The sequence below is a fragment of the Heterodontus francisci genome, chromosome 25 (assembly GCF_036365525.1).
Source record: "Heterodontus francisci isolate sHetFra1 chromosome 25, sHetFra1.hap1, whole genome shotgun sequence".
Lineage (NCBI taxonomy): Eukaryota > Metazoa > Chordata > Chondrichthyes > Heterodontiformes > Heterodontidae > Heterodontus > Heterodontus francisci.
In genome coordinates, this window is record NC_090395.1 from 37,385,758 (window position 1) to 37,408,685 (window position 22,928).

At 44.9% G+C, this 22,928-nt stretch overlaps 1 protein-coding gene across 5 annotated transcripts in view; it reads right to left on the reverse strand.

Annotated features, from left to right (window-relative positions):
• The window catches only part of LOC137383832 (alpha-1,3-mannosyl-glycoprotein 4-beta-N-acetylglucosaminyltransferase C-like), a 305,702-nt gene that overhangs the window by 71,684 nt on the left and 211,090 nt on the right, over positions 1-22,928 (reverse strand). Inside the window, exon 1 of one of the 5 annotated variants that reach the window (XM_068057104.1) lies at positions 13,161-13,422. The exons of 3 other annotated variants lie outside the window; for them this stretch is intronic. The gene's annotated coding sequence lies outside the window, so the exon portion shown is untranslated. Of the gene's footprint in view, positions 1-12,184; positions 12,364-13,160; positions 13,423-22,928 lie in introns of those variants that run through there. One more of the 5 variants, XM_068057108.1, reaches the window with a different exon arrangement.

Consider the following 22,928-nt stretch of genomic DNA (forward strand, 5'->3'; position numbering starts at 1 on the left):
TTAGTACAGCTCCCCATTGCAAATGCTGGATTGGTTAATTTGAATTCAGTTTTTTTATTGATGTAGATTTAAAACAATTTTTTCCCTAATGTGTGCATTCACCAACACTAGATCAAACCAAAAGCCAGCACCATAATTCATGGACCACATTTAGCATATTGTTTGTCTGCTTAATTTCAAGGACAATTTGGGCATAACTTTGTACTTTTTATAATTCTACCAGGCTTGCTAGGCCATTTCCGAGGGCAGTTAAGAGTCAACTACATTGCTGTGGGTCTGGAGTCACATGCAGGCCAGACCAGGTAAGGACAGCAGATTTCCTCCCCTAAAGGACATTAGTGAACTAGATGGGACTTTATGATAATCAAAGATAGCAATGGTGCCATGAAACTGAGACTAGCTTTCAATTCCAGATTTTTTATTAATTAACTTAATTTAAATTCCAGCAGCTGCCATGGTGGGATTTAAACCCACGTACCCAGGACATTAGCCTGGGCCTCAGTTACTAGTTCAGGGACATTACCATTACAGCAGTATCTCCCAAAAAATAAACATCACAGGGGAATTTAACCTGGCGGCGGAGGTCTCACGTCCACAGAACCCGTGCTGAGATCCCTGTGTCGCCTGACGAATTAACTGCCATTCAGGCACTTAAGTGGACAGTGGTAGGCCTTCCATAGGATCTAGGACCCTGTCACCAGAAATCCTGCCAGCCAATCAGTAGCCGGCAACGGCAAGGCCACCGCAGAGGCGGTGGCTGCTGCTGGAGGTGACAATGCCAGAGGCTGAGAAGCGTCGCTGGACCCAGGCCTCAGGTAGGTCAGGGCCGGAGGGGTCTTGTGGAGTGGGGGTCGCGGAGAAGGGGGGTGTTGAGAACAAAGGCAGGGGGGTTACCCTCAGCATGCCACCAACCCCCGCCCCCCCCCCCCCCCCGGACGCCGGGTTGTATGGCTAATTGCGGCTTCGGGGAGGGGGGGGGGGGGGGAGAAAATAGAACCTTAATTGGGGCTTAATTGTCCAGTTAAGGGCCTCAATGGGCAGCAAGGCCATTCGCAGGCCTTCCCGCCCCGGACTAAATATTGGCAGAGGCGGGATGATGGTGGGACCCCACCCAGCCCCCGCCACCATCTCACCCGATTTTATGATCTCCCCGCCTCCAAACCCACTGCGGGGAAGAGCATAAAACTCCCCCCGCCCTGTGTTTTTTTTTCAGCAAAGTCATTCCTTGTTCGATCTAATGAATCACTCAACAAAAGAAAATAAGAAACTGGAAACCAATAAGTTCCCTGTGGAAATGAAGTGGATTTGAACCTTATAATTAGTCAATGTGTTGTGCATTATTCATTTATATACAGGTCAACCATCTGCCTCTGACATCAGGCACTAGACATTTTCAAACAACTTCACCGCCCCACCCAACCAGAGTTCTGAGCAAAATCTCACTAAAGTCTGAACTCTGCTTCCATGAATAATCTACTGCAGTTACTTGAACTTGTTATTCACGCTTGCATGGAAACCCATGCCTTCTAATGTATTATTCTCATTTTGCTCTTAAGCAGAAATTTGGGGTAGATTCAATGAGGTCATGTGTTAAACTCCAGAAAGCTGGTTATGGAAGGATAATGCTGGAGCCTATATTTACTCAGTTTCACATTTACTGTGAAAGAATTACAAATATGTAACGCCTCACTCAAAATCCTTCACCAGTCTCAGTGAGTGTCTGCTTATAAGTGCTCAACTAAGACCTGAATTAACACCCTTCACTTACATATAATCAAACCATTGCTACAAAATGAACAGATTAACATCGTGGTCCCAGTTTGCACTCCCCCTCAACATGCGTGCAGATCATAAGGTTGGCCATGGAGGTCAGTTTGCAGCAATCTGAATTCTGCCGACATGAAATGAATTTTTGGAAAAATTGAGAGAAGCGCTAATAGGGAAAGCTGATGTCGGCACTCAATTCTCTCTTGTGCGCTCCCTTCAGTAATTATCCATGCTGAGACATAGCTGCACTGTTATCCAGTTGTGTTTTGGAGGCATTTATGCACATCTTGAATTCCACAAAAGGTTTCACACCTGCAGGAAATACACCAAATGCTAATCACTGAGATGGCTGGGCTGATTACAAGGTAACTGCTTTGGCTATAAAGGTAATTACTTTGGTTTCTGGGTAAACTTATGATGTCATACACTATGGACCTTGAACCTTCCTGGTTTTTCCAAAAACATTGACCAGGACATAAGTCCTGTGGGCGGCACAGTGGTTAGCACCGCAGCCTCACAGCTCCAGCGACCCGGGTTCAATTCTGGGTACTGCCTGTGTGGAGTTTGCAAGTTCTCCCTGTGTCTGCGTGGGTTTTCTCCGGGTGCTCCGGTTTCATCGCACAAGCCAAAAGACTTGCAGGTTGGTAGGTAAATTGGCCATTAATAATTGCCCCTTGTATAGGTAGGTGGTAGGGAAATATAGGGACAGGTGGGGATGTGGGATTAGTATAAATGGGTGGTTGATGGTCGGCACAGACTCGGTGGGCCGAAGGGCCTGTTTCAGTGCTGTATCTCTAAAACTAAAAAAACTAAACTAAAAAGTCAAGTGTTACATTCGGCCACACTATGGGCTCTTGGATATACTGGACAACTATTAAGTTCTATAGATGTTAAGATAAATACTGGAAGTGTTATGCACATGTTGGAGCCAGCAGGTAAGGTTTTCTTAGCAGTCTATATGTAGTTCTTTGCTCACATTAACCTGACAATAAGCTGCTCACTAATGCTCAGTTTGTGTTTCGCCTAGGCCACTCAGCTCCTGACCTCATTACAGCCTTGGTCCTAACATGAACAAAAGAGCTGAACTCCAGAGCTGAGGTGAGAATGACTGCCCTTGACATCAAGGATCCCGAGCAAAACTGGAGTCAATGGGAATCAGAGGGAAAACTCTCCGCTAGCTGGAGTCATACCTAGCACAAAAGGAACATGGTTGTAGTTGTTGGAGGTCAATCATATCAGTCCCAGGACATAACTGCAGGAGTTCCTCAGGGTAGTGTCCTAGGCCCAGTCATCTTCAGCTGCTTCATCAATTACCTTCCCTCCATAATAAGGTCAGAAGTGGGAATGTTTGCTGACGGTCAGATACTGAAGCAGCCCATGTCCAGATGTAGCAAGACCTGGAAAACACCAGGCTTGGGCTGATAAGTGGCAATAACATTCATGCCACACAAGTACCAGGCAATGACCATGTCCAACAGGAGAGAATCTAACCATCCCCCCCTTGATGTTCAATGGCATTACCATTGGTGAATCCCCCACTATCTACATCCTGGGGTGACCATCGACCAGAAACTGAACTGGACCAGCCACAAACACTGTGGCTACAACAGCAAGTCAGAGGCTAGGAATTCTGCAGCAGGTAACTCACCTCCTGATTCCCCAAAGCCTGTCCACCATCTACAAGGCAAAAGTCAGGAGTGTGATGGAATACTCTCCACTTGACTGGATGGGTGCAGCTCTGACAACAGTCAAGAAGCTCAACACCATCCAGATCAAAAGCAGCCCGCTGGATTGGCACCCCATCCACCACCCTCAACTTTCACTCCCTCCACCACTGATGCACAATGGTACCATCTACAAGATGAACTGCAGCAACTCACCAAGGCTCCTTCAACAGCACCTTCCAAACCCACGATCTCTACCACCTAAAAGGACAAGAGCAGCAGATGCATGGGAACACCACCAAGTTCCCCTCCAAGCCAAACACCATCCTGACTTGGAACTATATCACCGTTCCTTCACTGTCACTGGGTCAGAATCCTGGAATTCCCTTCCCAGCAGCACTGTGGGTGTACCTCCATCCCAAGGACTGCAGCGCTTCAAGAAGGCAGCTCACCAACACCCTCTCAAGGGCAATTAGAAATGGGCAATAAATGCTGGCCTACCCAGCGATGCCCATATCCCACGAATGAATAAAAAAAATTAGCTCCATCTTTCTAGGCATAAGTACTAGGTTGGGGCATTGGTTTGATGGTGAACATAGGAACCGGAGTAGCCTATTTAGCCCTCAAGCTTGTTCCACCATTCAATGAGATCATGGGGCTGATTTGCAAGCCAACTCTAGCTAACAGTCCCTCATATGAGACTTTATCAAATGCTTTCTGGAACTCCATATAGATTCCCTGCCCATTGCTTTAGTCACTTCTCAAAAAATTCAGTCACCAGGCATGACCTTGCCTTTACTATGCTGGCTCTCCCTGATCAGCTGAAATTTTTAAGGTGTTCGATCACCCTAGACTTAATTATAGACTACAGCAATTTTCAGACAAAACACTAACTGGTTCCCCGCCTCACCTTTCCTAAATAGTGGAGTGACGATTTTCCAATCTAAAAGGAATGGTTACTGAATCAAGAGAACTTTGGAAAATGATAGTTCGGACACCTGCAATGTTCTCACCTACTTCCTTTAAAACCCTGGGATGGAAACCATCTGTCCTGGGGAACTGTCACTCTTAAGTGCCATTATTTTGTTCATTACTGAAGAATAAGGCAGAGAGGTATTTTATCCTAAAAGATCACCCAATGGGGCAATGTTTGCGCTGCTGGATATACAATATTTTGTTTTCTATCTATTCTATAGAGAGTAATGGAGGCTTGAGTATAATCACCAAGAACATAAAGGAGTTACTGCAAGAGTTAAGGGAACACTGGTTGAAAGATTTAGGATTTGGATACAGGCAGTGACACGATCAGAACATTCTGATTACTGGAATAAAGCCTTTGAGCTTTTCACTCCTGATTGTGCCTTCTAAATTTTTTTATGTGTTTCTGATGGGATAGGAAAGCCAAGCTGATTTAATCACCTTCTGTCGCCGATTGCAGCTGGCCTTCCAGCTGTTACAATGAATATTCCAGCATCCTTAATGAAGAGATCTCGGATTGAACCAGTCCGACCTTCCCTAATGCGGCATCAAAACACTCTGGAGCATTTATCATTAATGGATAGATCGACCCATTGAATTATGGTTATTGAGCTGGTCCAAGGATGCAGGCTTTTATGTTGCATGAATGTTTATTCCCAGGATCAGTAGAATTCAATAATCTTTTTGATACTTGCTTGTAAATACAATGCAATGTATAACACATCAAGCTGTATTCTTCCAGTCAAAAGATAATAAATAAAAATATTTTTCATTATGAAATGCTCTTTGGAACATACAAAATATGCAAGGGGAATCTATGGTGAAATGTTATGCAACAATCCCAGATAAGGTCATCTCTGATCACTTCCTTGTATTCCTCTTCACTCACATTCTCCTTGCTCCTTCCCACCTTCAATTACTTCTGTGACTACCCCTGTCACGGAACAGCAGTATTTCCAAATTCCCAACTGTATAACCGTTGGTCCTCCATTCATAACAATATTTCTGCAGCTACTGATCTGCTCAATTACACCCTTACCTCCACTTTTGATACATTTGTCCCCATTAAAACCATTACTCTCTCTCATCCTGGTTATTCCCCCTGCTACGGCTCTCATCTCTGCTCGCTTAAGCCCAAGGGTTGGAGATTTGAATGCTTATGGCGAACAAGTCATTTAGTCATTCATCACCAGATGTGGCTGAACCACAAAGCACAATTGAGTCCTGCTCTCCTTGGCCAAAACTGCTCACTATTCCAGCTTCATACTAAAATGCAAAGATAACCACTGGCTTTTTTTCATTACAAACCATCTCCTTAAAAACCACTCATCTGCTTCTTCCACTCTCACCTCCAACAAGTATGAAGAAGTCATCTGAGGGGCTCTTTGTCATGAAGATTGAGACCATCTGTTCAGCTACTTCTGCCACGTCCTCTCATCCCCATGCCCAAGCCAAACTTCCCTAACGTTCATGGTCCTAGCTCTGATCTCATATCTTTCTCTAGTTTCTCTCATTTCCTCAGATGCTCTCTCCGAGCTCATCTTTCCATGAGACCTACCTCCTCCTCCCTCAACCTTATTCTTACCAAACTACTGACCACCCAACTTCCCTTCCTGGCTGCCATGTTAGCTGATGTTGTTAACTATTCCTTGTTCTCACCTACATTTGCCCTCCCCTTCACATCTTCCATCATCACCCCAAACTCAATAAACTCACCACTGTCCACTCTGTCCTTGCAAACTACCACTCCATCTCCAAGCTCCCTTTCTTCTCCAAAGTCCTTGAACATGCTGTCACCTCCAAATTCCATTCCCATCTTTTCTGGAACTCCATTTTTGAATTGCTCCAATCAGGTTTCTACCTTGTCACAGCACCAGAACAGTACTCATCAAATTCACAAATAAGATCGTATAACTCTGACATGGGAAACCATTCCTTCTCAACCTGTCAGTCGCCTTTGACACATTTGACCACACCCATCCTCCTCTTTGCTCTTCTCAAGCCTGGGTGCAATTGCCCTTAACTGGTTCCATTCCTATCGATCCAATCCTAGCCAGTAAATCACATGCAATACATGACTTCCCTTTCCACTCCCACACCATTATCTCTGAAGTCCTGGAGGATCTATCCTTTGCCCTCTCATATACATGCTGCTCTTCAGCAAAGTCATCCACAAACACAGCATCAGTTTTTACATGTATGCTGACAACACCCAGGTTTATCTCTACCAATTGTCTCAACCCCTCCACTCAAATTTGATTTATCACACTTTTTGTCTGACATTCAGTACTGAATAAGTAAAAACTTCTCCAATTAACTATTGGTAAGATCGGCCTGAAATGGAGAAGTGTGTCTAATTCTGGGCACTGCACTTAGGAAAGATGTGAAGGCTTTAGAGAGGTTGCAGGAAAAGACTTACGAGACTATTTCAAGGGGTGAGGGACTTCAGTTACATGGACAGATTGGAGAAGCTGGGGCTATTCTCCTTGGACAACAGAAGATTGAGAGAAGATTTGATAGAGGTGTTCAAAAGCATGAAGGACGTAGACAGAGTAGATGGAAGAGTTGAGAGCCAGAGGACACCAATTTAAAGGTGATTGGCAAAAGAATCAGCAGCAACATAAGGAAAAACTCTCTTACGCAGCGAGCAGTCAGGATCTGGAATGCGCTGCCTGAAAGTGTGGTGAAGGCAGGTTCAATCATGGCTTTCAAAAGGGTCCTGAAGAGAAAAAAATTGTAGGGCTACAAGGAAAGGGTGGGGAGCGGGACTAGCTAAACTGTTCTTGCTGAGAGCTGGCATGGAATGACATGCCAAATGACCTCCTTCAGTGCTGTAACTGTCATATGCTTCTATGATTCTAAATGGGCTGCAGCCAGGCCGGGTGAAAGAATAGTTTGTGTGCCAAATTTCTGTTATCTTCCAGCATCATAGCAGAGCTATGATTTCTCTATAAGCACACCTGCACTGACATATTGGGCTTGCGTCAGATGGTGAGAAAACCAACAAAGGAAAAACCTTGCCTCACCAATCTACCTGTCACAGATGCATCTATCCATGACAGCTTTGGTAGGAGTGACCACCGCACAGTCTTAGTGGAGACAAAGTCCCCTCTTCAAGCACTTTCAGGTTGGCAAACTGTAACTAGTGCAGTTTCACAGGGATCAGTGCTGGGGCTTCAATTATTTACAATCTATATTAATGACTTGGGTGAAGGGATCGAGGGTATTGCAGCCAAATTTGCAGACAATACAAAGATGGGTAGGAAAGCAAGTTGTGAGGAGGACAAAGTGTCTACAAAGGTGATATAGATAGGTTAAGTGAATGGGCAAAAATTTGGCAGCTGGAGTACTCCACAATGTGGGAAAAAGTGAGGTTGTTCACCTTGGCAGGAAGAATAGAAAAGCAGATCATTATTTAAATGGAGAGAGACTGTAGATTGCTGCGGAAAGGAGGGATCTGGGTGTTCTTGTACATGAATCACAAAAAGTTAGCATGCAGGTACAGCAAGTAATTAGGAAGGCAAATGAAATATTGCATTTACTGCAAGGGGGATTAAGTATAAAAGTAGGGAAGTCTTGCTAACACTGTACAGGGCATTGGTGAGACCGCACCTAGAGTACGGTTTACAGTTTTGGTCACCTTACTTAAGGAGGGATATACTTGTAGTGGAAGCAGTTCAGAGAAGGTTCACTAGGCTGATTCCTGGAATGAAGGGACTGTCTTACGAGAAAAGGCTGGGCCTATACTCATTGGAGTTTAGAAGAATGAGAGGTATTCTTATTGAACATGCAAGATTCTGAGGGGGCTTGGCAAGGTAGATGCTGAGAGGCTGTTTTTCCCCTCGTCCCCACGTGGGGGCAATCTAGAATTAGGGGGCACAATTTCAAAATAAGGCAGAGATGAGGAGGGTCATTTATCTTTGGAATTATCTACCCCAGTGAGCAGTGGAGGCTGGTTCGTTGAATATATTCAAGGCTGAGTTGGACAGATTTTGGGAAACAAGGATTATGGGGAGCAGGCAGGAAAGTAGAATTCAGGCCACATAAGATCAGCCATGAACTTACTGAATGGCGGAGCAGGCTCGAGGGGCTGAATGGCCTACTCCTGCTCCTATTTCTTATGTTCGTATTTTGAGCCTCATGGAATAGGAGGGTCTGTGTTCAATTGGGGAAAAAAATTGTCTCAAGAGCAGAAAACAGCAAGTTATGGTAAAGGGTTATTTTTCAGACTGGAGGATGGTAGACAGTGGCGTTCCCCAAGGATCAGTGCTAGGACAACTGATTTTTTTTGCTATCTATAAGCTACTTGGATCTGGGAATACAGAGTAGAATTTCAAAACTTGGAGTTTGCAAACAGTGAGGATGATACAAACTGCTTGCAACAGGACATAGCTAGGCTAGCGGAGAGGACAAGTGCCAGATGGAATGTGATACAGACAAGTGTGAGGAGATGCATTTTGGCAGAAGGAATAGAGAGAGGCAATATATACTTAAGGAACAGTTCTAAAGAGTGTGCGTGTGTAGGAACAGTAGGACTTGAGGGTGCATGTGCATCAATCTTTGAAGGTAGTAGGACAAATTGAGAGAGTGGTTAGCAAAGCAGATGGGATCTTGGACTTCATAAATAGAGGCATATAGTCCAAAAGCAGGGAAATTATGCTGAACCTTTATAAAGCTTGGTTAGACCCCAATTAGAGTATTGTGCCCAGTTCCAGTCACCATATTTTAGGAAAGATGTGAGGGCCCTTGAGAGAGTGCAGAGGTGATTTACCAGAATGGCTCCAGGAATGGGGCGTTATAGTTTTAAGGTTAGGTTGGAAGCGGCGATTGAGGGGAGTGGTACAAGGACTAGGGAACACAGACTGAAGGCTTTGGGCAAGAGGTGCAGGGGGAATGTGAGGAAGAACTTTTTCTTTACACAGCGAGTGGTAATGACCTGGAACTCGCTGCTCACGAGGATGAAGAAAGCGGAGACAATGATTTCAAAAAGAAATCAAATGGGCACTTGTAGGAAATAAACTTGCAGGACTACAGGGATCGAGCAGGGGAGTGGGACTAGTTGGATTGCTTCGTGGAAAGCGGCATGGACTTGACTGGCTGAATGGCCCCCTTCTATGTTGTAAAAGACGCAATGTCATGCAGGCCCCCACCTGCCAAGAATAATGAATATTAATTTTGCCACATGAACATTAATTTTAAACTGTTACTGGAGTGAAGAAAGTACTGGTTATAAACACAATGGCTCCTTGGTTGGAGAAACAATACTTGGAAGACGTGGTCAGATCAATTTAGTCACATTACTAACTGGCTGTTGCAGGAATTTGAACTTGCCACAGAGTTTTCAACTGGCAGAAAGCCGTTTGCTTCTGGACTGAAAAGATCTCTCATGGCTGGCTTGCCGCAGCCTCTCCTGTCTACTCCCATCTCTTTCTCATGGAACTAAAACTCACTGAAGATACATGAACCCCAAGAGAGAAAAGTCTCCTACAGTGAACAAGGTTTAAGAAGAATACTGGGCCCCAATGAAAAGCAAAGACTCTACAATGAATTCGAAGCACAGTAACAAGAAACTCTTCAGATATTGCCTTAAACTTTACCAATTTATTTTTCTTCTGCTCTTTTCTGTGTCTATTTGCATGTGCGTAACACGCATGTATACTAGTGAGGGGCGTGGCGTGTATCTGTAAGTGTTTAACTTGGTTAAGTTTTAATAAATTTCACTTTTCTTCTTTAAACCTAAGAAAGCCTGTTTGTGCTCATTTCTTTGCCTTATAATTGGAAAGTAGCACCATACAAGTGCGATGATCATCTCCAACAAGAGAAAGTCGAACCACCTCCCCTCCCACATTGAACAGCATTGCCATCACTGAATCCCCTACCATCAACATCCTGACCTAGGGGGTCATCACTGACCAGAAACTAAACTGGAGCAACCACATCAATACTGTGGCAATACGAAGAAGTCAGAGGCTGGATATTCTGTGGTGAGTAACTCATCTCCTAGTTCCCCAAAGCCTTTCCATCATCTACAAAGCACAAGTCAGGAGTGTGATGAAATACTCTCCACGTGCCTGGATGAGTACAGCTCCAACAACACCCAAGAAGCTTGACACTATTCCTTTGCCTTTTGTTCCAGGACATCTTTGTCATTTAATCTCTCCTGCCCTCCACCCTGTCACAGATCTTCCTTTTGTTCTTCTCTGCCCCCTCTCACTTGCTCAAAATCTATTACATATCTAATCTTTGCCAGTTCTGATGAAAGATCATCCACCTGAAACGTTAACTCTATTTCTCTCTCCACAGAAGCTACCAGACCTGCTGAGTATTTCTAGCACTTTTTGTATTTATTCCCTTTCATAAAACCCTGTTGACTTTGCTTGATTATATTATGATTTTCTAAATGTCCTGCTACTACTTCCGAAATGATGAATTCCAGTATTTTCCCAATGACAGATGTTAGGCTAACTGGCCTATAGGCTTCTGTTTTGTGCCTCCCTCCTTTCTTGAATAGGAGACTGTTACATTTGCAGTCCCATGAATGATTAAAAATGCCCATTGTATTCCACTATTAAAAAGATACCTTGTCAGAAGAGTCTAAAAAGGTTGCTTAAATTGCCTTCTATAATTGCTCCTCGAGAACAGCATGCACTTTACCATACTCAGGATATAATGGCTTCTGTTCTGCTTCTCCCTGACGTCGACTGACAAGCAAAAGGAGAAAGTATTTTTTCCCCAAGTGACAGCTCTCCATCCAGTTGGATTTCAATCAAAGGTTAGAATTGATTGAAGCGCAGCTTGTCAATTAGCATATTAGGATATTAACACAGTGTACAATAATCTCTGAACAGTTAAAACTACTCAAATTATTCAGGAACCATACAGTCACTCATCTCTGCAGCACAGAGACCATACTATCTACTGACGATTGTTTTACTATGTTGATATGGAACTTGTAAGCATAGTAAGCTTCAGTTTATAGTCATCTATACATTCTAGGTGTCTGGTTTCTTTAAAGTATTAACCATATGCGATTATACAAACATTTTGGTTGACACTCGTTAAATGACTGAGAGGATAACAGAAAGCTAATTACTTTTACATTAACATTTAAGAGAAAAGGACTATATAAATGTTATATACAAGTTACAGACAAATAAATATGGAATAGGACCCTTCTCACCGACCACCTCCCTCCCAAAGAAAAACAAAATCGACTCTAAATATTTCAATTAGTTTATAGAGAGATGAACTGCATGACAACATTTAAAATGTTATTTTCTGGACTAAGAAAATAAAATGTAAGTGAATCAGGCCATATCACAGCAGACACTAAAAATGTTAAAATAAATTAACACTGTCAGACAGTGATGAAAATAGAAGATTTCCATTTTAGTATTCCCCCCCCCCCCAATTCAGTGGTATATTTTATTTTAGACTGAGTGCAGTTCAACGCAGGATTAGAGGGTGAAATTCCACCTTTTTGGTAATTTTACTGGAAAAGCCACTTGAGTACAAACTAACTTCTAATACGCAATAACCTTTCTCGGTGAAACAATCAGCAGTAGGCATTTCACTGCGCCCACCAACCCACACCCCAGCCCCCCCCCCAAACATGATTTAACAAATGAATATATCTTCACTGATGGTCAGACTATCACAGAATTGACAATGGCTTTGTGTGTATGCGAATGTGAGCAAATGATTAATAAAACAAATGTGATGATTAACTTATTGGCCTGGAGATACCCAGGACTGAAGTGAGCTGGTGAACTCACCTTAAACTTTAATTTTCGCTCGATCGTAGTGCTTTCTTTGAACAAGAAACATTGTTCAAAACAAAACTCAAACATCTTGAGGAGAAGGAAGATGGTGACTCCAACATTGCACAAGCTGCCCCCCTTCCTGGGTGGGATGTCAGGGATTCCCTTTTATAGCTGTAATGTTCAGTTAGTTACCACCACTGGACTGACGTAATAATCACATCCAACATCTGCACTTTCCTACCCACCCCCCTCAATTCTACTAACACAAAGCAGCCCCATTACAAATCAACCATTCATTGCACATTTCCCGCCCCCCCCCCCCCATGCCTGCCCCACACTGCTCCCCATCAATTCATGTCTCCCCATTCATCAACAAGTAACTGAAAAGGCATTTTCCCCTGTTGCTGGGAAGACTATCTCTCCTCCCTGCACCCAGCAATGCATCGTGAAAACACTAGCAGCCAACTGCAGCTTAGAGCATCTCACATTAATTCATAGATTTGTTTCATTCTTGCTTCAAATGCTTGTCTCCTCTATCTTTACTGATGTTGGGATTGCACCATGGGGTTCCACAGCACCCCTGCTGCCGTGCATTCGACGTCAAACCCGGAAGTCCGGAAATTCAGAAATTCAAAAATATTCTAATCCACTGATAAAATATGCCTGGTAATCGCCATCATGTCATAACGATTTGCATGTCCTTAAAATGGTTCGAAAATTTGGTTTACAGATAAGTAATGACATTTGCTGTAACTGAACAGATCCAGCAATTCCTCATTTCCCTTTCCCCATATACAAGCACCCAGTGTCCCACAGAAATAATCCTCACAACAGCCTGTGGCTTCAGTCGTTGTTAGAAGTGAACAAAACACACTTCCTCCTACCTGATAAGACAGTATGCAGCCACGCGTTTCCTTACTTAAAACCATATTGGCTGAAGAGGAATTTTTTGAGAGTTCCGTAAATAAATGAAAGTGGTTTAAGTTACCTTGTAACAAGGTGCTCAGCAGAAATCAAAAAGGCGTTGGGTGAGAGGGTCCATTTGAGATCCACCGGTGACGGTCAGTTTCTAACTTCTTGTCATTGCATATGTTGTAACGTCAGTTGAAGTGCGGGCAAAAAGAACTATGACAAGCAATTCCTTTGTGGTTCCAGTTATCAGAGTGAGTTTAAAACCTAGGGCGGAGTTTGTGTTCTTCTGCGTGAAACGGAAGATAATCCAGAGTTTGGGCGCGGTCGGCTGATCGTTCACGTTTTTTGAGTTTAACAACTTGTTCGTCAGGCTCATAGGTCGTCATTTGTTGCACAACCTACAATTGTGTGTCTACACTTAATTATATTTCATATACTCTCTACATACCAGTGTAAATATGTCACTGATTTTACTTCATATATCATTTAGTTTCTCTAAGTTTATTAATCAATTAGTTTATTTCCAAATATAGGGACAATGAAATAATGATTTCAGGGATTACCCTGTTTATATCTCCATGCATACAACGGCAAGTCAGTAGCACATGTTGCATTCACAAGAGAGAGGCATAGTGACTGCCTGCCAATGGTGGAAGTAGACATCAAGCAGTGAGTGAGGAACTGCTGCTGTGCTGGGAAGTAAATTCGAAAATGAATGACTTGCATTTATACAGCACCTTTCACAGCGTCCCAAAGCACATTACATCCAATAAAGTACTTTTGAAGTGGAGTCATTGTTGTAATGTAGGAAACACAGCAGCCAATTTGTACCCTGCAAGCTCCCACAAACAGTAATGTGATCATAGAATCATATGTTTACGGCAGAGAAAGAGGCCACTTGGCCCATCAGTCTGCGCCAGCTGTAAAACGAACCACCCAGCCTAATCCCACCTTCCAGCATTTGGTCCCTGACTGGATAATTTTTTTTGTGATAATGATTGAGGGATAAATATTGCCCAGGACATGAGGGATAACTCCCCTACTCGTCTTTGAAATAGTGTCGCGGGATCTTTTACATCCACCTGAGAGGGCAGGCAGGGCCTTGGTTTATCATTTCATCCAAAAGGCAGCACCTCTGACAGTGCAGCACTCCCTCGTTATTGCAATGGCGAGTCAGTTTAGATGTCTGTGCTGAAGTCCTGGAGTTGAACTTTTTTCAAAAAATATACTTTATTCATAAAATTTGTAAAAGTATATTACATAACCATTCAAATTGGACATGACAAAAGTATAATACAGTTCAATTTTTTTCAATAACCCTCACCACACTTACAGTTACAAGTTTTAGTTACAATATACATTTCATGTCAAACATTCTCAGGTGCATACAGCCCAAAGGGTTTTACACAGGTTCCAGTCCCTCAGTATACTATGGCACAAGAGACTTGGGTTGTGGCCTTTCCCCATTAAACCTTTGCGGCGGCTGCCCCAAGCTCTAGTACATCCCTCAGCACATAGTCCTGGACCTTGAAACGTGCCAATTAAAGGCCTGCTCGGGTCTGCAAATGAGACCCGACCCGGGCCCGACCTTACCTCATCCGAGCCCGACCTAACCCCATCCAACCCCAAGCCCGACCCAACCCGAGTCCTTCCATTTCTGCCCTCCCGACCCGACCATCAGTTAACCTACCTTCCATTTTTCTTTTGTTCCTTACTGTAGCAAAACCACCTTTAAAGTCCAAAAAGTAAATTAACATTAAAGTCACTTACCTGAGGTGGTGATAGAGTGTGTCCGACCCGAGCCCAAATGTTGGACCTGGAAGTGCGACCCGACCCGACCCGACCCGAACCCGACACATGTCGTCGGGTCCTGTCAGGTTTGGGTCGGGTAGCAGGCCTTTAGTGCCAATCTGCAACACTCGGTCATGGACAGCTCTTTGCACTGGAAGATCAACACGTTTTGTGTGGATCAAAGAGAGTCTTCACCGAATTGATAGTCCTCCAGCAGCAGTTGATGTTTGTGCATCTCTGTTAACATAGAGCACAGAGTCTATTGTTACAGAGCTGCTTGGGATGAACCTTGAGAAAAACCACTGCATTTCTTTCGAGATCATTTTTGCAAAGGCACATACCAGAAGGAGCTGGGCGGCAGTCTCTTCCCCACCACAGCCGCCTCAAGGGCAGCATACAATGGCGCTGAGACTCCAGGTGTGCATGAAAGATCTGACAGGGAGGGCCCTTCTCATCACCAGCCAAGCTACATCTTGGTGCTTGTTTGAAAATTCCGCCAATGAGGCATTCTGCCAAATGACTTTGACAGTCCGCTAATGGAACCATCCGACAGGATGTACCATCTCCTTTTCCTACAGTGTCTCGTGGATGTTACATGCAGACCACTGCCTGATGGACTTGTGGTCAAAGATTTTTTTCTGCAGCAAACCTTTCCACGAGGGACAGATGGTGCAGCACGTTCCAGCTGAATGGAGCATTCCGCGGCAATGTGGCCAGACCCATCCTTTACAACATCAGGGACAGACAGAACCTCAGCACGTAGTGACAGTTGGTGTTTGTGTACTGAGAGTCCACGTACAACTTGATGCAGCTGCACACAAAGCTGGCCAGCAGGATGAGGATGACGTTTCTCCACCCTTTAACTGGAGATTTGTACATGATGTCCCTGCAAACACAATCCATTTTCCATCTCCAGATAAAGTGGTGACCACTGCAGCTCAGGAGTCGAGTACTGGCCAGTACACCATATAGAGCAACACCAAGAGCACCTTGCACCTGTTGACCAGGTTCTTACCCGAAATAGAGAGGAAGCATCGCTGCCACATGCTCAGTTCCTGTTTCACCTCGGTTATATTCCTCCCAGAATTTGGCGCAACCCTCCGAACCATATCCCCAGCACCTTCAGGTAGTCAGACCTGATGGTGAAGGGGACAAAGGATTGGTAGGCCCACTTCCCAAGGAGCATAGCCTCGCACTCGCCATAGTTTACTTTGGCTCTCGAGGCCAGTTCAAACGGGTTGCAGATGCTCATCTATCTTCAAACCGATAGCAGATCGAATGGAAGATGGCAACGCTATCCATGTACAAGGAGGCTTTTACCTATGTGCCTACTCTGCCTGGGATTGTCACCCCTCATGCCTGCATCTTTTCTGATGGACTTGGCAAAAGGTTCGATACAGCACACGAACTAGACGGAGTAGAGAGGATAGCCCTGCCTGACTCCAGATTTGACTGGAAAGCTTTCTGATTCCCACCCATTGATTGAAACTGCAGTACAAATATTTGTGTAGAGTAGTTGAATCCAATTGCCAATTTCTTCCCCAAACCCCCTTTTGGAGACCATATCCATCATGTAATTGAGTGTGATATGTGCAATATTCTGTCAAAGGCCTTCTCCCTGTCCTATACTTAGGCAATCATATCCCTGAGTACCGTGAGACTATCAGACAACTTCCTTCGGATACTGTGCAGGTCTGATCACCAACTCCAGTGCAGACTTGACGTAACTGATGATGACCTTGGACAGTATTTTGTGGCCCACGTGAAGCAGTGAAAAGGGCCGCCAATTTCTGATTTTCTCCCTCTCCCCCTTCTGTTTGTAGATGAGGGTGATGATGCCTTTCCTCATGCATTCTGACATGTTGCCAGCTAGAAGCATACTCTTGTACACTTCCAGTTGTGTGATACTACCACTATGCTAAATGGGATAGACTCAGAACAGATTCTCGCAGCTCAAAACTCTGCACTCATGAGGCGCTGTGAGCCATCAGCAGCAGAATTGTATTCAACCACAATCTGTAACCTCATGGCCCAGCATATGCCTCACTCTACCATTACCATCATGCCAGGAGACCAACCCTGATTCAATGAGGAGTGTAGGACAGCGTGCCAGGAGCAGCACCAGGCATACCTAAAAATGAGGTGTCTACCTGGGGAAACTACAACACAGGACTACATCCATAAGAACATAAGAAATAGGAGCAGGATTAGACCTAATGGTCCCTCGAGCTTGTTCCACCATTCAGTATGATCATGGCTGACCTGTTGCCTCAACTCCACTTTCCTGCCCACTTTCCATATCCCTTGATTCCCTGAGAGACCAAAAATCTGTCTATCTCAGCCTTAAATATATTCACTGATGCAGCATCCACAACCATCTGGGGTAGAAAATTCCAAAGATTCACAACCCTTTGAGTGAAAGAAATTCTCCTCATATCAATCCTAAATGATCGTCCCCTCATCCTGAGACTGTGCCCCTTGCTTGTTTAAACTCAAGAGAACCTGTCTGATTGGTTAATTTGCGATTGTAATTAGAATACAGTGAGCAAGGGCTCACTGAGGGGGTTGGGGGAGGGGAGGGGGGAAGCTGAAATCATTGTGTTTAAAAAGATAAACCCTGTGACGGCCAAACCAGGAAAGGGCCCTCCCTCACCCAGCTGTAACACCCTGATCACACTAAATAACACCCCACTGGAAGTGGTTAGCAAATTCTGCTACCTTGGGTGCACGGTGACAGACAAGCAAGATATACGTTTATTAGCCTTATCACTCTAACCCAGTTAAAATTACTAAAATACGCGACGCATTCACGCTCACAGGCATACGAGAGGCATACACACACAAATAGATACAGAGGGGAAGAAAGAGTTAGATGGGTTGAAGTAGAGTTTGTAATAAATGGAATACAGATACCAGCTGACCCTTAGGACCAAGCTAATAGTTTATAAGGCCTGTGTTCTCAGCACCTTGCTGTATGGCTGTGAAAGATGGGTTACTTACAGCTACCAGGAAAAGAAGCTCAATAATTTCCATCTTCACTGTCTGCAGTGCATTATGGGTATATCCTGACAGGACAAAAATCACAAATATGGCAGTCCCCTCAGAGGCAGAGCTCCCAAGTGTGTTGGCATTAATCAAACAGAGGCAGCTTTGGTAGATTGGACACATCCGCAGGATGGAAAATGGTCACATACCCAAAGACCTTCTGTTTGGTGAGGTAGCTGGCGCCAGATGACCAGTGGGGCCCCCAACGTTCTGCTTCAAGGAAGCTGGCAAGCGTGACACGAAGGCCCTAAATGTTGATTATCACACCTGGGAGTCATGAGCTGGAAAAAGAGGGAAATGGCAACACATCCTGTGGACTGGTGTGCACTACCACGACGACTAGTTGCTTGGCAACAGGCGTCAACACCGAAACAACTCACAGCATCCCTTGGCAGCTTCACGTGTTGCACTTGTGACAGAACTTGCCTCTCTAGGATTGGCCTTCGCAGCCATCAAAAAGGTGCACCAAGAGAAGGTGCACCCCACCGAAATGGATTGTTTGCTGCGTGTCCATCATCTTTCACAGATAGAAGGGTGCCAACCAGTCCCTTAAATTTCTGTAATACTTATTCGCTTCTGATACTAATTACCTTAAGTTCTTCATTCTTATTTGCTTCTTGGTTACCCTTTATTTCCATCTTCAGCTGCATCAGAAATGACTTTCCTTTCATCATATGGTCAGAATTGGGGATGTTCACTGATGATTACAGTGTTCAGTCCCATTTGCGGATTCTCAGATACTGAAGCAGTCTGTGCCTGCATGCATCAAGACCTGAACAACATTCAGGCTTGGACAGCGAAGTGGCAAGTGACATCGCACCATACAAGTGCCAGAAAATGATCATCTCCAACAAGAGAGAATCTCACCATCTCCCCTTGACATTCAACGGCATTACCATCGCTGAATCCCCTACCATCAACATCCTGGGGGGGTTACCATTGACCAGAAACTTAACTGGACCAGCCATGTAAATACTGTGGTTACAAGAGCAGATCAGAGGCTGGGAATTCTGCAGCAGATAACTCACCTCTTGACTCCCCTAAGCCTGTCCACCATCTATAAAGCACAAGTCAGGAGTGTGGTGGAATGCTCTCCACTTGCCTGGATGAGTGCGGCTCCAAGAACACTCAAGAAGCTCAACACCAACCAAGACAAAGCAGCCTGCTTGATCAGCACCCCATCCACCACCTTAACGATTCACTCCTTCCACCAATGGCTCACAGTGGCACCAAGGCCCCTTCATCAGCATCTTCTAAACCCGTGACCTGTGTCACCTAGAAGGACAAGGGCAGCAGACGCATGGGAACACCACTATCTGCATCCAAGTCACTCACAATCTTGACTTGGAAATATATCGTCGTTCCTAACAGCAATGTGGGTGAACCTACACCACATGGACTGCAGTGGCTCAATTAGGTGGCCCACCACCATCTACTCAAAGGGCAATTAGTGATGGGCAATAAAAGGTGGCCTTGCCAGTGATGCTCACATCCTAAGAACAAATTAAAAAAAGCAGGTCTGGGCCAATCCAGTTGCACAGAGTTGAATACAACTTGGCCGGTAAACCAGCACTTCTGGAAGTTTTACTCACCTTGAGGGAGCTGACGGCATTTGTCAACCTATCCAGAGTTAGTGGTTTGTCCAGACCCTCCTGCTTGCTGTTAGCTAAGAGCTCCATGATGGTTGACAGAAGGACTGGGAGGCTGTGCTGTCCGTGGGTTCACATCATCTTGCTCGGCATAAAATGTGTGGGACCTGAACCCACAACTTTATGATTCAGAGTCAAAAGTACTCCCAATTGAGCTACAGCTGACATATATCAAGTGGAATGTAAAACAGGCAGTTGATTTGGACCTCTGTCACGGGTAGGTTAGATTAAAATTGGCCCAGCCTCAGAAGTCTGTTTTAGGGTTAGTCTAACTATTTTGTTATTCTTGCCGTGGAAGATTTCCTCAGTCCATATTTTCAGCAAATTCCCACTGGCAAAACCATTTCTTTTACGTGGGACTGAGAGTTTATTTTCCTGAATAATATTGTATAAAGTTGCAGATTTTTTGTAGGCTAAGTTGATCAACACAGTTCTGTGGATGGATAAATATTATGGAGTTTTGCTTAATTAGAGATACCAGCACACAGGGGGAATCTTAACCCCCTCATTCCACCCCCGTAATGGGCAAGAGAGCGTCAGGGAGATTAAATAGGTGTATATGTGAAACCCAACCCCACCCTGCCTACTGGGTGGGTTTGGAGGTGCCTGAGTGACCTATTTTGGAGAGGCGGATCCATGATTATAATATAGAAATGAGACTCTGTTCCTCAGACTTTTGAAGCCATTCGAACTTAATGGCTATGGCTGGGTTTTCCAGGGCTCAGGAACCCAGCCACCTGTAGGCAGGCAGGAGCAGTTGGATCCAGCGGGTAAGTGCTTTCTACAGCACTGCATGTGGGCCAGGAGCAGCAGGAGTACTTCCCTCAGACCCTCAAACAAATATTCTGCTGAATCTTTCAAACCCACCTTTGTGATCTACAGAACCCCCACTTCACAGCCCCAGCCCAGATCAAGCCCCCTACCCCAATGATCTCTCCCTTCCTCCACGCTACCACACACTGAGCCCTACCCTCTCGATCTTCTCCAGTTGCCAGAGACTAACCCCAGTAGTCCCCAGCTGCGACCTTTCACCACTGGTTTTCCCATCTGGCAGATGGCCAGTCTCTCAATCTGGCTGGCAGCCAGGTGGCAAATCACATCAAAAAATGCGAATGAGGCTCTCCCACTAAATTTGGTATCACCTCCACACTTCTGGCATTTCTGGGTTTACCTGCCAATGATACACATCCTCGCTCCCTCCCGGTTCCTGGCTCCGATTTTTATGAGGGCAATGGGCATGGTGTGCTCGAGCCTTGAAGCAGGCAGTGAACCCGAACAGTCCATGGATTGGAATCTGCCACAACTCTCATTGAAGTCTCAGCCAGATGCACTACCTGGGTGGCGGACAGGAGCAGAAAATCACGCACAGAAGGCTGCAGTGAGGGGCTCGCAAGATTGGGCTCCAGTAGTCAGGTAAGTGGTAAGCCAGGGGCGTGGAGGGGATGGGGGCACATAGGTGATTGGGAGAGGGGTGAAGACAAGGTAAGTCATAGTTGTGAGCCCCGGAGGAGCACTTCTGCTCCCGATGGCCCACTTGGAATCCTAAAAGAAAGTTCTGAAACATATCTGCCTGGATCGTGGCCATGATTCACCCCCTGACAGGGTTTGGCTTGACGGATGTCAACAGGACCATATCTGTATATTCAAAAGAGCGGGTTATTCTCGGGACCCGGCTGGAAGCCAGCAGGATCAGAGAAGGTAAGTCCTTCCCCTCATTTTAACTGCTTTCCTGGCCCAGTTTCCACTGGTGGTGGGGTAGGGTGAGGGTGAGGGGAGTTAATATCAGAGTCACCTATTCCTAACCTTGCCCCAGGAGATTATATTGGAGAGGCAGAATCTACGGTAGGGCAGACTGTACATGATATGAGCAACTTCATGTTAAAAGTAGTTCCTTCACATCCTACATTAATTAGAAGTTGGACAAGTTTTACCAAGACCTTTGTTGAATTTTCTAAGGAGACATTTCGCAAGGTCTTAGCAAACAGGTTGATTCCGACTGTACCTGGGTCAATATCCTTATGACTGTGACTGTGCCTTGTTGCCTGTAAAGTGCCATGTGGTGATTTTACCCCATTGTGATCACTTCCAAATTTTTTTTTGGGTGTTGATGCAAATTGCAGAAGGGCTGTACCTCCACCAGATCTGGGCTGGGGTGTGATGCCTTCAGACTACCTGTGCGTGCATGTGCTGGTTTCTACTTGTGAGGTTTTGCTGACTGAGGTAACAGAGCATTCACTAAGTGACATGCACGGACAAGTTCAGTGTCAGCAATGTTTGTTATAAAGGAAAACAAGTGTTGAGCCCTTGGTTTGCGTCATACAAGGTTCGTGTCATGACTCATTAAACTGCGAGAATAACACAAAAGCTTTCAGCATAATTCACAGCCCACACTGCAGTGTGTGTGTGGGGGGGGGGGGGGGGGGGGAAAGAATGGGTGGGTGGGGGGGGAGATCAGCAACATCACACCTGCTGATCTTCTGAAGAGAGATGGAATAAATAAGTCATATCTCAACTGATGTTTTTTTCTTGGCCATGAAGACCTATAATTCACAAGGTCTGTGAGCACCAGTGACTTATGGCAGCCCCTGTATGTAGGTGACAGGATGCCAGCAGCACTCTGTCATATGTGAGCCAACCGCTGTGTTATCTTAATTATTTACATCCCAGATTTTCATATTTTCGGGAATTCCACCTGTGTTGCCTCACTCTCGGAAAAACAGTCCCAGCTGCCTGTATTTCAATGGGTTTGCAATCTGTTTCATGCTTGTCCTCAGAAAAGCTCACTTCTCACAAAAGGCAGGAATTGGCAGCTACACATTAGACCCTCTTTATATTCTATCCCTGTGTCATGGACAGAACTGAGAGAGAACTGAAACCCCAGTTCTTATCCCTTTACCGTCCATAATCAGTGTGTTTTTGACAAGGAAGATGTGTGTGTTTCTTAACCACTGAGTGTGCGGCCAATTTGAATAACCAGCAGCATGCTTTTCATGGGCTTAAATAAAGAGGATTATTTTTATTCACACGTTCAACCCAAATGTCTAACGCTACATCATCTCACACACACACACACACACACACACACACACACACACACACACACACACACACACGCACACTCGAGAAACAAAGCCATTAAAAGAACAGTGCACTTTTACAAATGGCAAACTAAGGAATAGTTCATAAGTCACGTGATTTGGCTAATCTTGGGGAAATAACATGTGTTACAGGCACGGTGAAGAAGGCGTTTGCACTCCTGAAGTGTAGTTAGGTGGATTTGATAGCCGGAGTCATATATCAAAGTTATTGCAAGATTCGGCTGAAGAGGTGGATTTTCAGCTGGCCGCTAAGTTAGTTGC